Source organism: Xenopus laevis, chromosome 4S (assembly GCF_017654675.1).
Source record: "Xenopus laevis strain J_2021 chromosome 4S, Xenopus_laevis_v10.1, whole genome shotgun sequence".
Taxonomy (NCBI): domain Eukaryota; kingdom Metazoa; phylum Chordata; class Amphibia; order Anura; family Pipidae; genus Xenopus; species Xenopus laevis.
The window spans coordinates 61197118-61211756 of NC_054378.1; the positions used below are offsets into that span (position 1 = coordinate 61197118).

General features: G+C 39.8%; 1 protein-coding gene across 1 annotated transcript in view; it reads left to right on the plus strand.

Annotated features, from left to right (window-relative positions):
• Positions 1-12939: 12939 nt before the first annotated feature.
• zzz3.S (zinc finger, ZZ-type containing 3 S homeolog) overlaps positions 12940-14639 on the plus strand; it is a 50245-nt gene continuing 48545 nt past the window's right edge. Inside the window, exon 1 of the mRNA XM_041561319.1 lies at positions 12940-13222. The gene's annotated coding sequence lies outside the window, so the exon portion shown is untranslated. The remainder of the gene's footprint in view (positions 13223-14639) is intronic.

Genomic DNA, 14639 nt, shown 5'->3' on the forward strand with positions numbered 1-14639 from the left:
AACACTTTAATTTTTTGGTGTATCAAATTAGTTTCATGCATAGCTTTCCCCAAAAACAGGGCTAAAGCTGGTCTTATATGTCCATGTTTGGCCAGGCAGTTTTCAACGATGCTGTAGGACACTGGGAATGTATGTCAACTGGGAGCTCAGTTTCGACCATTCTGCAATGCTATCGGATTGCAGTTGCTCTCACTAAATAGAAGTGTACTTCTTTTGATGCACCATGTTGGCAGGTAGATGGTGCCTCAGCAGATATAAATGGATTCCATCCATTGTAATGGCCTATAAATGGAACAATAGCATTCAGCCATACCTGCATAAGGTCAGTTTTACATTATTTGTCTGTTCAGCCTGTGGGTTAAACAGTTGGATACCTCGAAGGGTTGGCATGTGTATGGCCACCTATATGTAAGAAACAGCTGTACAGAAGCACATAGGCATAGGCACACTTGCAGTGGAAAAATAATCTGTCCTTTCTGATCCACAATGTGTACGGCAAGCACTGACACACTATCTGTACATTTTTATAAGACTGAAATCTGCCCTGTGTGAGCTCTGACTCATGCTGTACCTGTTAGTGCTTACTAAGCTGGGTGTGGATTGGAGCAGATAATAATTTTCTTCAAAGGAATAGATAGTAGTCCAGCCAAGTTAGAATATCTCACCGAATTAGGGAAGAGGCCCAGGTGCACCTCCCTGAGCCCTCAGCAAGGGGAGCGGTCCAAACCAGAAATTTGTAGGGCAGGCACTCACAAAGGCAATCTTCCACCAGGCGGTAAATTAGTAAAATATCAGCACAGTTCAGATTGTACTGTACCCAGACATGTGCATCAAGCAGCAAGAAAGTTTTAATGTTAAAGGTTTTGTTCATCTTTAAATTAACTTTTAGTTTGATATAGAGATTGATATTCTGAGATAATTGCAATTGGTTTTCATTGTTTATTGTTTGTGTTTTTTTAGCTTTATATGCAGCAGCAGCCCTCCAGTTTGCAATTTGGTTGCTACTGCCCAAATTACTCTAGCAACCATGCATTGATTTAAATAGGACACTGGAATATGAATAGAAGAGGGACTGGATAGAAAAATGAGTAATAAAAAGTTGCAATAAAAATACATCTGTAGCCTTACTGAGCATTTGTTTTTAGGTCAGTGACCCCTGTTTGAAAGCTCGAAAGTGCCTAATCGAAAAGTTGCCTAGAATTTGCAATTCTACAACATACTAAAAGTTAACTTAAAGGGGAAGGAAACCTAGTCGGCGCAAACCCCCCACCCCCCCTCCTGTTTGTTGCTCACCCTTCTTCCTCCCCCTGGCCTACCCGTCCCGCTGGCAAATGCCCCTAACTTGTTACTTACCCTTCTGCGCAGGTCCAGTCCAGGGAGTTCACCGACGACATCTTCTTCCACGCGATCTTCTTCCTGCTGTGAACGGCGTTTTGGCGCATGCGCAGTAGGATCATTTCGCCGGTACGGATCTACTGCGCATGCGCCAAAAGTCACGCGCATGCGCAGTAGATCGTACCGGCGAAATGATCCTACTGCGCATGCGCCGTTCAAAGCAGGAAGAAGATCGCGTGTAAGAAGATGGCATCGGTGAACTCCCTGGACTGGACCTGCGCAGAAGGGTAAGTAACAAGTTAGGGGCATTTGCCCAGCGGGACGGGTAGGCCAGGGGGGAGGAGGGAGGGTGGGCAACAAACGGGAGGGGGGCTGGGGGGTTTGCGCCGACTAGGTTTCCTTCCCCTTTAAGGGTGAACCACATCTTTAATCCTTGTAAACTTTGTTGTTGTACATGTATGTAAAGTTATTTTGCCCTTTGAGTAAGTTGGTGCAAGAACTTTTGCAGAGGAGAAGTTTCTCTTGCATAGCAGGATTTCATCTGTACCAGATTTTACATCTCTTAATTACAGAGCTGTCCAACAGGAGGCCATAGGTTCCTCCCAAGGATTTTTAGAGACCTGCCTGTACAGGGGCTACATTGACTTCCTTGTTTGACGTTGGTGTTTTGTTATAATCGGTTTCCTGAACATTCAAGATTTTGACAGCACTGTTTCATACAGCGTGGGAAATCTGTATTGAACACGTCAGAGTTTTTCTCAGTAAATATATTTATACTATAATAAGCGTGCAACGGTGTTCTTTGCTTTAACCCATCATGAGATGCTTCTTGTGCAGTGATCCCCAACCAGTAGCTCGTGAGCAACATGTTGCTCCCCAAACCCTTGGATGTTGCTCCCAGTGGCCTCAAAGCAGGAGCTTATTTTTAAATTCAAGGCTTGGAGGCAAGTTTTGGTTGTATAAAAACCAGGTGCACTGCCAATAAGAGCCTCAATGTAGGTTGACAATCCACATAGAGGCTACCAAATGGCCAATCACAGCACTTATTTGGCACCCCAAGAACATTTTTCATGCTAGTGTTGCTCCCCAACTCCTTTTTCTTCTGAATGTTGCTCACGGGTTCAAAAGGTTGGGGATCCCTGAATCTTGTGTGATACCTTGAAACCTTTTTATAGGCCATCAATAAGGACTAAACCAGCTGATATTAATTTACACTGATAGGAGGCAGGATAGCTTTCTAAATACTGACTGATTTCAGCAGGTTTCTTGGCTTTCCATGCCTTTTTGTACCTCCCTTTTCTTCATGTGTTCAGTACTTCTTCCTTGTGTCATTTCATTTTATTACACATAACTTAGTTTATGGACTTATTTGTTGTGAGCTCCTTGTATGTGTGGGTTACTTGGGTTGTTACCGACATTTGGTGTAAATTTCATGTCAAAAGCCCCATTAGAAATATATTTACTGAGAAAAATGTTGAGGTTTCAATAATTATTTTCCTCACTGTATTTACTATGCTTTCATATGAAGAGATTAAAAAAACATTTACATGTTGATTTGCCCTAAATTAAAATCATGAATATCAATGCAGTGCATACATTTTCACAGAGATTTGGGGTCATCAGGTCCTTCTTGGCCGTGACCACAGGTTAAAAAAAAAAAAAGTGTAATTTTTCAAGTTTTTGTTACTTTCTGCAGGATTATTCTGGATCAAACCCAAGGGAGCACATCTACTAAGTTGCCTTGGTCATAGGTATGCGTGAATCAGACAAAAAAACAAAATTCGAACTCAAAAGGAACAGTAACATCAAAAAATTAAAGTGTTTTAAAGTAATAAAATATAATGTACTGTTGCCCTGCACTGAAAAATTGGATGTGTTCGCTTCAGAAACACTACTATTGTTTATATAAATCAGCTGCTGTGTAGCAATGTGGGCAGCCATTCAAAGGAGAAAAGGCTCATGTTACACAGCAGCTCTGTAGAACATAATGGTGTTATCTGTTATCCACTATTTAACCTGTACCATATAGCCTTTTTTTCAATTCCACCATTGCTACACAGCAGCTTGTTTATATGAACTATAGTAGTGTTTCAACAGCAAACATACCAATTTTACCAGTGTAGGGCAACACTGCATGATATTTTCATTACTTTAAAACACTTTAATTTTTTGCTGTTACTGTTGCTTTAACCATACTTGCCATTTACAACCAAGACTGGTCCTTACTGTATTTTGTCATTTTTCTTGTACCTGTACCCATCTAACCCCCTACACTGACAAAACAGGGGTAAGAACACAGATGTGTTTCAAAGTAGTACAGGTATGGGATTCGTTATCCGCAAACACGTTATCCAGGAAGCTCCAAATTATGGAAAGGCCATCTCCCATATCAAAAAATGATTTCCTTTTTCTCTGTTATAATAAAACAGTAGCTTGTCCTTGATCCCAACTAAGATATAATTAATCCTTATTGGAGGCAAAACCAGTGTATTTTGTTTATTTAATGTTTACATGATTTTCTAGTAGACTTAAGGTATGAAAGGTCCATTATCTGGAAAACCCCAGGTCCCGAGCATTGTGGATAACAGTTCCCATACCTGTACTGGAGTATAAACCCATCATAACCAGCACAGATAAAATCTGCTACCTGAACCCACCTAACTCATGGGTAAAGGTGCATATTGCTGCTTAGGTTAGTTTGAAGGAACAAAACTGGAATTTTGGAAGGCTACTATTTTATTTTTTGCTGGTTTCCATACTGTTCATACAGAATTTAGACTTGACCTACAAGTTCACTTGACCTACAAATCTGTCATTGTGGTGTTCACCTGCCTATGAGAATGCCTATTTGATACTACTAAGTTTACCGTGTGGATGTTGTAAGCACAAATTAATGTCAGGGTTTTAAGTGTCTCAGTGCATCTTTGTAAAGGTTCATGGCTAGCTGTTCAGTAACACTCTGCATTCCTTGAGGACTTCTGAGTCCCAAGGTTTGTTATGAGTTCTATTATTTACCAATAGTTGGGAGACCACAAGGTGCACATCTGATAAATAAATTAATGTGGGTGTAAATATGTTTCTTTTGGGATTACCTCTTCAAACAGTTATCTATTTTGACCTGAACAATTTGTTTTTGCTTTTAGATTTTTATTGATCTCAAGAAAACCTAAATTGTCATGATTTAATGATATAGTGAAATCATACTCTAGAATTATTGTGACCTTAGAATATTAGACTCAAGCTTGCTGTCATTTTTTTCTTTAGCATGTGGCACTGAACATTCTAAACTCATTCATATCCCTTTGCCAAAATCAGTGCAGATGCAAAAGGCTTCTCTAGCCTACTTTTTTATGTTGGACAGCATGACTACAGATTAGTAATATGATTCAATACATTTCTCTGCTCGTTGCATTTGTGCATCCTGTACACATTTTAATGACTTTTATAATGATCATTTCCATGCATGGTAATTGCAATGCCCAAACACAAGGTGCATTTTGAGCTGATGATTGATGGTTTGTAAATATTACAGACTGCATTATGCCTTTGTTTGAAAAAAAAAAAAAAAAAAAAAAAAAAAGAATATTGGTTTTAGGAAGTTGGGTCCACTGGTAGATGCTTTGGCATGTTAAATTGAGAAATATTGCCCATTTAGTTGCCAGTCTAAGTTTGCACGAAGAGGGCCTAAGTGCATAAACCTTTTTCAGAACAAGTAATAGCCTACTTTAAGCAATAAACAATATAGATCCTTGTTTAGTATGAGTTCTTTTAATAGTGTTTTTGTTGAATATATGTTTTTATGTCTTTTTATTCACATTATTTTATTTCCAGGCAAAACAGTACAACTGTAGACCAATCTTACCTTTGGTTGTTAAACAATTGTCGATGAAGGGGAATGTATGTAGATATTTTCTTGATTTATAATAAATCCCCTCCTTTACTTTACACACATTAGCACTTATGCAAATGCAGCAAGTCCATATTATTCCTTAGGCCTACTGTGAAGAGAAAATCCAAAATGCTGGAAATCACCATTGTATTGACTTTAATAGTAACCTGCCCTCAGTCTATAAGGGCCCTTACTGACGAGCGGTTGAAGCTGTGCTCCCCTGCGTTCCATTTTTCTGTGTTCAGCCACAGGGGAGCGCAGGAATAGACTCATTAAGTTCTTTTCAATTGGGCTGTACTCACACAGGCGCGTGTAGACGCCGAACACAGGAAAAATGCAGTATGTTGCGTCTCAACCTGCATTCGGCGCCTACACGCGCCTGTGTGAGTACAGCCCCATTGAAAAGAACTTAATGCTTCTATTCCTGTGCTCCCCTACAGCTGAAAAACGGAGCGCAGCTTCAACTGCTCATCAGTAAGAGCCCTAACAGTGTTCTAAATCTACTCTGCAGAACATTTTGAGCAATGATTCAAGTTCAAGGGCCACTCATGACACTTCCCACCACAGTCAGTAGGAAGTTATTCATTCAATGCCTTGTTTTTTAATCACTGCTTTTGTGTAGCGGCCGTGTAAACACCATAATTCATTAGAAAAGTTATACAGGTATGGGATCCCTTATCCGGAAACCCGATATCCAGAAAGCTCCGAATTACGGAATGGCTGTCTCCCATAGACTCCACTTTATCCAAATAATCCAAATTTTTAAAAATGATTTCCTTTTTCTCTGTAATAATAAAACAGTAGCTTATACTTGATCCCAACTAAGATATAATTAATCCTTATTTGAAGCAAAAACAGCCTATTGGGTTTATTTAATGTTTAAATTAATTTCTAGTAGACTTAAAGCATGAAGACCCAAATTATGGAAAGATCCGTTATCCAGAAAACCCCAGGTCCCGAGAATTCTGGATAACAGGTCCCATACCTGTATGACTAAAAATAAAACCACATTGTCTTTGTTTAACAAACAGAATTACTCAAGTACAATATTACGTGCTGCTTCTTTAAGCTCCCATCTCAAGCCAAACATCTGGACTCCCTATTTAAAGGCAACATTAAGCTAATGGAGAGTAGCAACAAATAAAATTGTACCTCAGTCTGTCACCTTTTTAATATGATGGCACCCATCTACATCTTTGTTAACAGCTATAGAAGTCAATATGCCCCGCACTTGATAAATCACTGTCAATTTATTTGCAGGAATATGAACGTAGCTTTTTAATTCTGAAGCTGGCTCTAGAGGTATACTATTAAAGGGGTAATTAGCAAAAAATGAATATGAAGTAAATAGTGATATCCTAAGACAATTTTCAGTCTTCATTTTGATTTGTTTTTAAATGATTAGCCTTTTGTTAGGCAGCTCTCTATTTTGGAATTTCAGCAGCTGTCTGGTTGCTAGGGTCTAGTTTACTCTAGCAGCCAGGCAGTAGTTTAAATGAGAGACTGGAAGATGAACAAGAGAGGCCCTAAAAAAAGATAAGTAATAAGGTGACACTACCATTGTAGCCCTACCAATCAATAGTTTTTTTTTCTGTGGCCAGTGACACCCCCATGTCATTTGAAAGCGGCAGAAGATGAAGTCAAATAATACTGTAAAAAAATATAAAGATCAGTTGAAAAGTAGCAATGAATAGAGCATATTTAAAGTAAAACTACCTCTTTAACAGGTACAGTGCCAGACTGGAATAGATGCAATTTTTCCGCTTTCAAGGAGAGCAATGGATTAAAAAATATTGTAGAATGTCATGGTTGTTCAACTGGGTATTGTTTTATCTTGTTCATAAAAATGGTGATATTACATTTGCATATTGCACTGGGGTCCAGGATCCCCTTCAGGTAATCTTTATTGGTCTGTTATAATTCAATGATGTTGCAGTCTGATTTCAATAGTAAAACAATCCTTAAAAAAACAGGCTAACTGCAAAATTCCCATTGTTTTGCTTAACTATGAGATTAGATTTGTCACTGGATACACAACTGTTCATTTTGTAAAGGCTAACCTGAAAGTGCAAATGTCTGCATTTTTGATTGTTGCGTGTTATCCACTGCTGTGTGTTTGTGGCACCATATGGACCCACTAACTGGATTGTTTATCAGTTTGTCTGTGTTTGGCCAGCTATAATATGCCTTGTCCTAAGTAGTAGTGATGTGCGGGTTGGGTTTTTCACGACCCTAACCCGCCCTCCCTCAGCCAGTGCCCGCCCACATCCGACTTCCGGGTTCCTTTTATAGGCCGGCGCCACCCCGACGATGATGTCACAAACGTGGCGGGGCAAGCAGGCACGCGGCTATAAAGCCGGAAGTATCAGCGGGTATTGGGCCGACCCGCACATTACTACTAGGTGGCCAGTAAGCAATACTGTATATGCCACTCCACTGGGACATGCTTTTCTTGGTAAGACAGTGATTCATACTTTAAAAGAAGCCCAGAGAATGCATATTTAACCTCTTCTTGCACATGAGAAATTCCAAAGAATGTAGCGCGTGGGTTCGAAATCTGAGGAAATCCTTTTCTTTAATAACTGCATATGTGTTTGGCTGCACCTTTGAAGACATTTGGGGGTATATTTATTATTCGGTATAAAAAAGGAGCAGAATAATTTGCCACACGTTGCTGTGTAAAAATGGCGTAACTTTTCTTGTGTACTTCTGCGTAACTTTTTTTTTTACTGAGATCTGAAGCAGTGTAAAATAACACACACCTTGATAAATTTGTCATTTATTTTACACAGCTTTGTGCACAGTTTTTTTTTCTGCGAATTCCGTTTTACACTGCATAATAAATAGGACCCTTGATGTGAATTGGTTTTTTTCCCCCCATTTTTGGAACAAGTATTGGAAACCATCATGGTGATTTTTAGCCAGTTTATTTCAGGTTTGCTGCGTTCACACTTGTGAAGTTCTATACTTTCTCCTTTACTCAGTGAATATATTAACAGTACAAAAATGCAAGTATGTGAATGGCTAGATATGATTGTCTGCATGTGAATGTATGTTATTTAAATGCTCATGGTAAATGCTTAATAAATCAAGACGTGAAACAGTTGGCATTCTGGATTTCATTGAACAAGTCTGTGGCACATTCACCTAAATGAAATATTTTTACCTTGCTTCACAACTTGTATGGTATTTGCTCTAGAATAGGCTCTAGGTAGGAGTCTCTCCCCCTCCGCCCATAAACTTCAAGCACCATTAATCTACTATATACTTTGTTGGGGAGAAAGTGGTAGTTGTGTTTTTTTTAGGAAGGTAAGGTTTTATTTTATGCTACATTTAGAAAGCACTAATACGAGTAAGGCCATTTTAATAGCATGTTAAGCAAACACATCTGTGGTCCTGTGTACAATAAGTAACTTACAGCCAAGTCTTAAATAACATTTTCAATAGTACAAGGATGGAAGTCTGTTTTTTGTGGCAGTCACATTAAAGTGGACCTGTCACCTACACATAAAAAGCAGCATAATGAAAGTTCTTCACAAACTTAACTTTGAACACAAACATTTTTTTTCACACAAATTCATTTTTTTCATTGAAACATCCATACCTGTTATAAAGGTTTTTAAATATCTGAGCTGTCAATCAATTATCTGGGGCAGTCACTTACTTTCACTTTCCATTCAGCCATTCCTAAATGTCACTGCACTCTTCACAATAATAAATAATAAAAATAGTGTAAGTAAAGTTTACTTTGCTTAACTAACATGATAGAAAAGAAATTTGAATTATTTCTTAGGATGATGACAGTTCCCCTTTTAAGGACCATCCTTTTAATTCACTGATTATCTGTTTAGTTACATTCAAACTACTTAAATTGTTGTGTGCATGAACAGACAAGCATCTGATTTGTAGAGACAATGCCTTAATTATAATCTAATGTGTGTAATTTGTGTATACTTGCTAAGGGCTCTTACACATGAGCGTTTTTACCTGCGCTCCCCTGCGTTCCGTTTTTCGGCGTTCAGCCGCAGGGGAGCGCAGGAATAGACGCATTTAATTATTTCAAATGGGGCTGTACTCACACAGGCGCATGTAGGCGCCGAACGCAGGAAAAATGCAGCATGTTGCGTCTCAACCTGCGTTCGGCGCCTACATGCGCCTGTGTGAGTACAGACCCATTTGAAATAATTAAATGCGTCTATTCCTGCGCTCCCCTGCGGCTGAACGACGAAAAACGGAACGCAGGGGAGCGCAGGTAAAAACGCTTATGTGTAAGAGCCCTAAATTACTGAATATAATTAGTTGACACTTGTGAATCTGGTGTTAACTGCCATCAAAAATGACCACTGGTCAATACACACACAGCTTGTTATTTCTAGTTGCACATGGGACTAGGCAAGTTTCAGCAGATAAGTGCTAACAATCTATGATTTCACGCTGCAGCATTTAGGGCAATTACACATGTGCTACTTGTTGGCTGCAATTTGAGTGTTTTAGCAGAGACAATACTCAGTACTGTCTATGGCAGGGAAGCTTAGTATAGAAAACTTTTATCATGATACTAGCTAATCTATTAGTCAGTTTATGCGCACATAAACTTTAGGGCTCTTACAGACAAGCGTTTTTACCTGCGCTCCGTTTTTCTGCGTTCAGCCGCAGGGGAGCGCAGGAATAGACGCATTACATTTTTTCCAATCGGGCTGTAGTCACACAGGCGCATGTAGGCGCCGAACGCAGGAAAAATGCAGCATGTTGCGTCTCAACCTGTGTTCGGCGCCTACACGCGCCTGTGTGAGTACAGCCCCATTGGAAAAAATGTAATGCGTCTATTCCTGCGGCTGAACGCAGAAAAACGGAACGCAGGGGAGCGCAAGTAAAAACGATAGTCTGTAAGAGCCCTTAAAGCGATTGACACCTTTTTTTTTTTTTTTTCCTCCCTGCCTGTGGGTTTCTAGTGCTGTAAGCATGGCTACTGTGCTTTTATTTCTTTAAAACGATGATTCTATTACCTATACACCTTTCAAATATATCCGTTATCCAGATCGTTCCAAATTATGGAGAGGCCATCTCCCATAGACTTCTCTAATAAAAAAAAACAGTACATTATACTTGATCAAAACTAAGATATAATTAATCCATACTGAAGGAAAACCAGCCTATTAGGAATATTTAATGTTTACATGATTTCCTAGTAGACTTCAGGTATAAAATGCCAAAGAACGTAAAGATACCTTATTCGGAAATTCCCAGGTTCTGTATTCTAAAATGGCTGATAACTAGTCCTCACTTTTTCTTCACACGCAGCTATACCCCTAATGCACTTCTTATTAACTGCTTCTAAATGAGTCCACCTTGAAAAAGGATTTACTTAAAGGGGTTGTTTGCCTTTGAAGTAATTCTTAGTATGACATAGAGAATGATATTCTGAGATAATTTGCAATTGTTTTTCAGTTTTATTATTTTTTGCGTTATTTGGGTTTTTATTCAGCAGCTTTCCAATATTATAATTTCAGCAATCTGGTTGCTAGGGTTCAAATTCCCTTAGCAACCATGCACTGATTTGAATAAGAGACTGGAATATTAATAGTAGAAGGCTTGAATAGAAAGATGAGTAATAAAAAATAAAAGTAGAAATTACAATACATTAAAAAAAAAAAACTGTTACCCCCCCCACACACCTTTAGTTGTGGATAATATTTTTGCCAACAGGTGTCTATAAATGTGTTTTATTAGGTGGTAAGCCTTTTGCAAACATTATAGGACTCCCACTGAGAATTGGGAAATCTGTTTGACATGCTGCTCCTTTCAGAACAATGTTTTGCTGTTGTGGGGTAAGTTGTAAACTATGGCGGTATACACCTAAAAACAGCACAATAAATAGGACTTGTGTTGAAATTCCATTCTGCTTATTGTTTAACTTCTGAAAAATATTTCCTTTTTTTTCTAAGACCTATAGCACACCAGGAGATTAGTTGCCCGTGATAAATCTCTCTTCTGTGGATAGAACATTTGGAAAAATGGAATTCCAACACAAGTCCTATTGATTGCACCCAAGACATCCGTTTATTTCCATGCCATTATACAAGTAGCGACAAGATAACCATAGAATAGGCTTACCGGCCTAAAATAAGTGGCAGAAATAGGTGCACAGTGTGTGTGTACAATTATAGAAGGCTGTACAGAGATGAAAAACAGATAAAGACATACATAAAGTGTAATAGCAAATTATATTTAGCAGCTTGTATATGTGGATTCTAATATGTGGGTCCCACCAGCAGAACATCTGATTCCACCCTTAAATTAGGATGAAGTTTACAATGCTACACAAATACACTAACTTCAGTTGCTAAATATTGACCAACTGCAAGGCAGTTTTACAAAAGCTACATATCAAGGGATGAAATAAGTGATGATAGGAGTTTCGTGGGGGGGTAGTTGATAAAAGAGAGATCTGTTGGTCTCTTACTGCTTGTAGACGATGCAAAAATACATTATACATTGATATAGTCTCTTTTAAAGGATACGTAAACCTTAAAAATAAGTGAATGTAAAAAAATCTTCTATTTGTGTCCAATACAAGGAAAACATATATAAAATTCTGTTCAAATGGTATTATACCCCAGAGAAGCTTTATAAAATTTACCCCACAACATCGGATAGATGCTGGCGGAATTGTGGGCAACTAGGATCTCTACCACACATACTCTGGGACTGCCTCATTATTACCCCCTATTGGGAGGAGGTGCGGGAGCTTCTCCGGAGGGTCCTTAATGTGGATGTAAAGAAAGACCCATGGACATTTCTCTTAGGGAAACCCGATCCCAAATTTATAAAGCCAGTCAGGCAACTGCTGAATCACATTTTGTCTGCAGCCAGGAGATTGCTTTGTCGGAAATGGAAACAACCCAACAAGCCCACGATGGGGGAGTTACAGAATAAGATTGAGGAAATAAAGCGTATGGAGTACCTCTCGGCACTTAGTAACACTTCAATGCCCAAATATATTGAGACAGGGAGCTCCTGGGTCTCCTGCTTCCCTGAAAGTTGACTCCCACTATTTCTGACACAGCAGTTAACACCTGACCCCCCTCTCTAAAATTTTACTTGATCGTCACTCTAAGCCTGCATATATGATTTTCTTTGCCTTTTTTTTCTTTCTTCTCTTTTCCTTTATGTTGTATACGTTTACATACAGCACTCAACAATGCTCTACTTGTACTGTCCGCAATATTTTCTTGATTGTACCATGTGATTTTTATTGCCTGCTACTCAATAACTGAAAACTATTGTTACAGATACTTGATATCAGTTGTTAAAAATGAAAATAAAGTGTTTAAAAAAAAAAAAGTGAATGTAAAATTGATGAGGGTGCTATTCAAAGCACTTTTGCAATATACATTCATTCATTTATTTATTTTTAGATATTAAAGGATTCGTGTAGTGTTAACATCAATTCATTTTGTTACTACAGAGGCTGCTCTGATGTTCTTCTGCTTAGGAAAATAATAGAAACCTCTCTGGAATCTTTCCTAAACAGAAGAACATCAGAGCAGCCTCTTTCTTTCTCCTGACAACTTCCTTGACTACTTGGTGGTCAGAAAATGAGCAGCAGGTGGCGCTGTTGTAACAAAATTAATTAATATTAACTACAGTTAAGTGATCAAATGTTTTTGGAAGTGAGCGCGCTGAATTGGTTGTGGGTAAATAGAAGTAATGTGAGGCAGCGGGAGCAACCTGTTCGCTTGTATCTATCAGCTCTACTCCATGCCCATTCCTTTAGCGCTGCCTCCTAAGTACCGGCAGGTGGCGCCGCGGTGGCCAAATGGAGAGCGGCCTGTGGGAAGCGGAAGCGGCGGTGTAGAAAGCAGCAGCGCTTCCTGCAGTGTGTGCGTGTGCACGGCGGCCTGACTTCCCTGGGGAGGGGATAAGACAAGGACTGGCTCAGCGTGGAGATGCGCCATGAGCGCGGGGAGTTTCCGGTGGTGATTAGGTTGCACAAAGGTGAGCGATGTCCGTGAGACCCGCCCCCTCTCGGTCCCTGTGGCGGCGTGGGAGGTGGGCGGGAATGATTTCCATCATCCTGTGAATAAAGTGGAGAATGTATACGGCTGAAATGCAGTGGAGAATGTATACGGCTGAAATGCAACTTCTTTACACACACAGGCGCCAGGGTTTAGGAAGCTGCAGTTGTGCAACAGAAGGAGGGACTGCTGGTGCCTTGTGCTACTGTAGCGTGTGATCAAACAGCGCCCCCGCCCTTCCCTGTGTGGTAATACACGCTGCCTGGGACTGGGCGCAGGGAACTGGATCCAACTCTATGGTGGCTGTTCAGGGCTAAAAGGTCCAATTTAGTAGTGAGTGCTGCTGGTTGGCTTGTGCGCCTCATGTGGGCTTTTCAAAATTCAATTGGTTAAAACAGAAATGCAGGTCATAAAGGGGGGAAAGTTTTTTTTATGTTGTCTTATTCCAAGCATCTTCTGGCTCCTCTAGTCTTCGGGGGCACTTCGCCAACACAAAGTCATGTGTGCAGTTGGATCAAGTCAGGAATTGGCTTCAACTGAGCATGTGCAAATCAGCGTTGAGACCCGAAGACTATGCGAAGAGCTGGAAGATGGCGACTGGGAGCTCCTCTGTGCTTTGCCAATTTTATATAATTTATTTAATGATGCCCGACCACCTTGTTTTACATCGTTATATTTATAGCGTGACCTTTTCAAGTCAATGGGAAAAATGCAGATGGCGAGTTGCTGTTATATACACAGCATGTTTAGGCTAGGACCAGATGATACAGAATTTGCAGGCTTGCTGCTCTCTTATGCAGGCAGAGTGAATTTTGGCACAAAATGCAAAACGATGCGTTTCAGTTGCGTTGCACCCAAGCAGGGACCGTGCTTCCGGGTACAGGTAGAGCAGGAGCAATAGATTCGTTGGGGCCTTAAAAATATGGATGCACTGAATACAGGATTCGGTTCGGGATTCGGCCTTTTTCAGCAGGATTCGGATTCGGCCAAATCCTACTGCCAAGCTGAACCGAATCCTAATTTGCATATGCAAATTATGTGACTTGTCACAAAATAAGGAAGTAAAACATGTTTACCCCTTCCCATCCCTAATTTGCATATGCAAATTAGGATTCACGTTCGGTATTCGGACGAATCTTTCACAAAGGATTCGAGGGTTTGGCCGAATCCAAAATAGTGGATTCAGTGCATCTGTACTTAAAAATCCATTGCAATATAATGAAATTGAAATACACTCACAATACATTGTGAACTTGCAAGCTTACAGCACTGCTTTCCTCTGATCACGTGACCCAGCGTGATGTAACAAGGAAGAAATTGAAGAAGCGATGCTCTTAAATGCGCTGTACACACAGCACCTCCAAACTTTTTATTGTGCTGATAAAAAATGAAAAGTT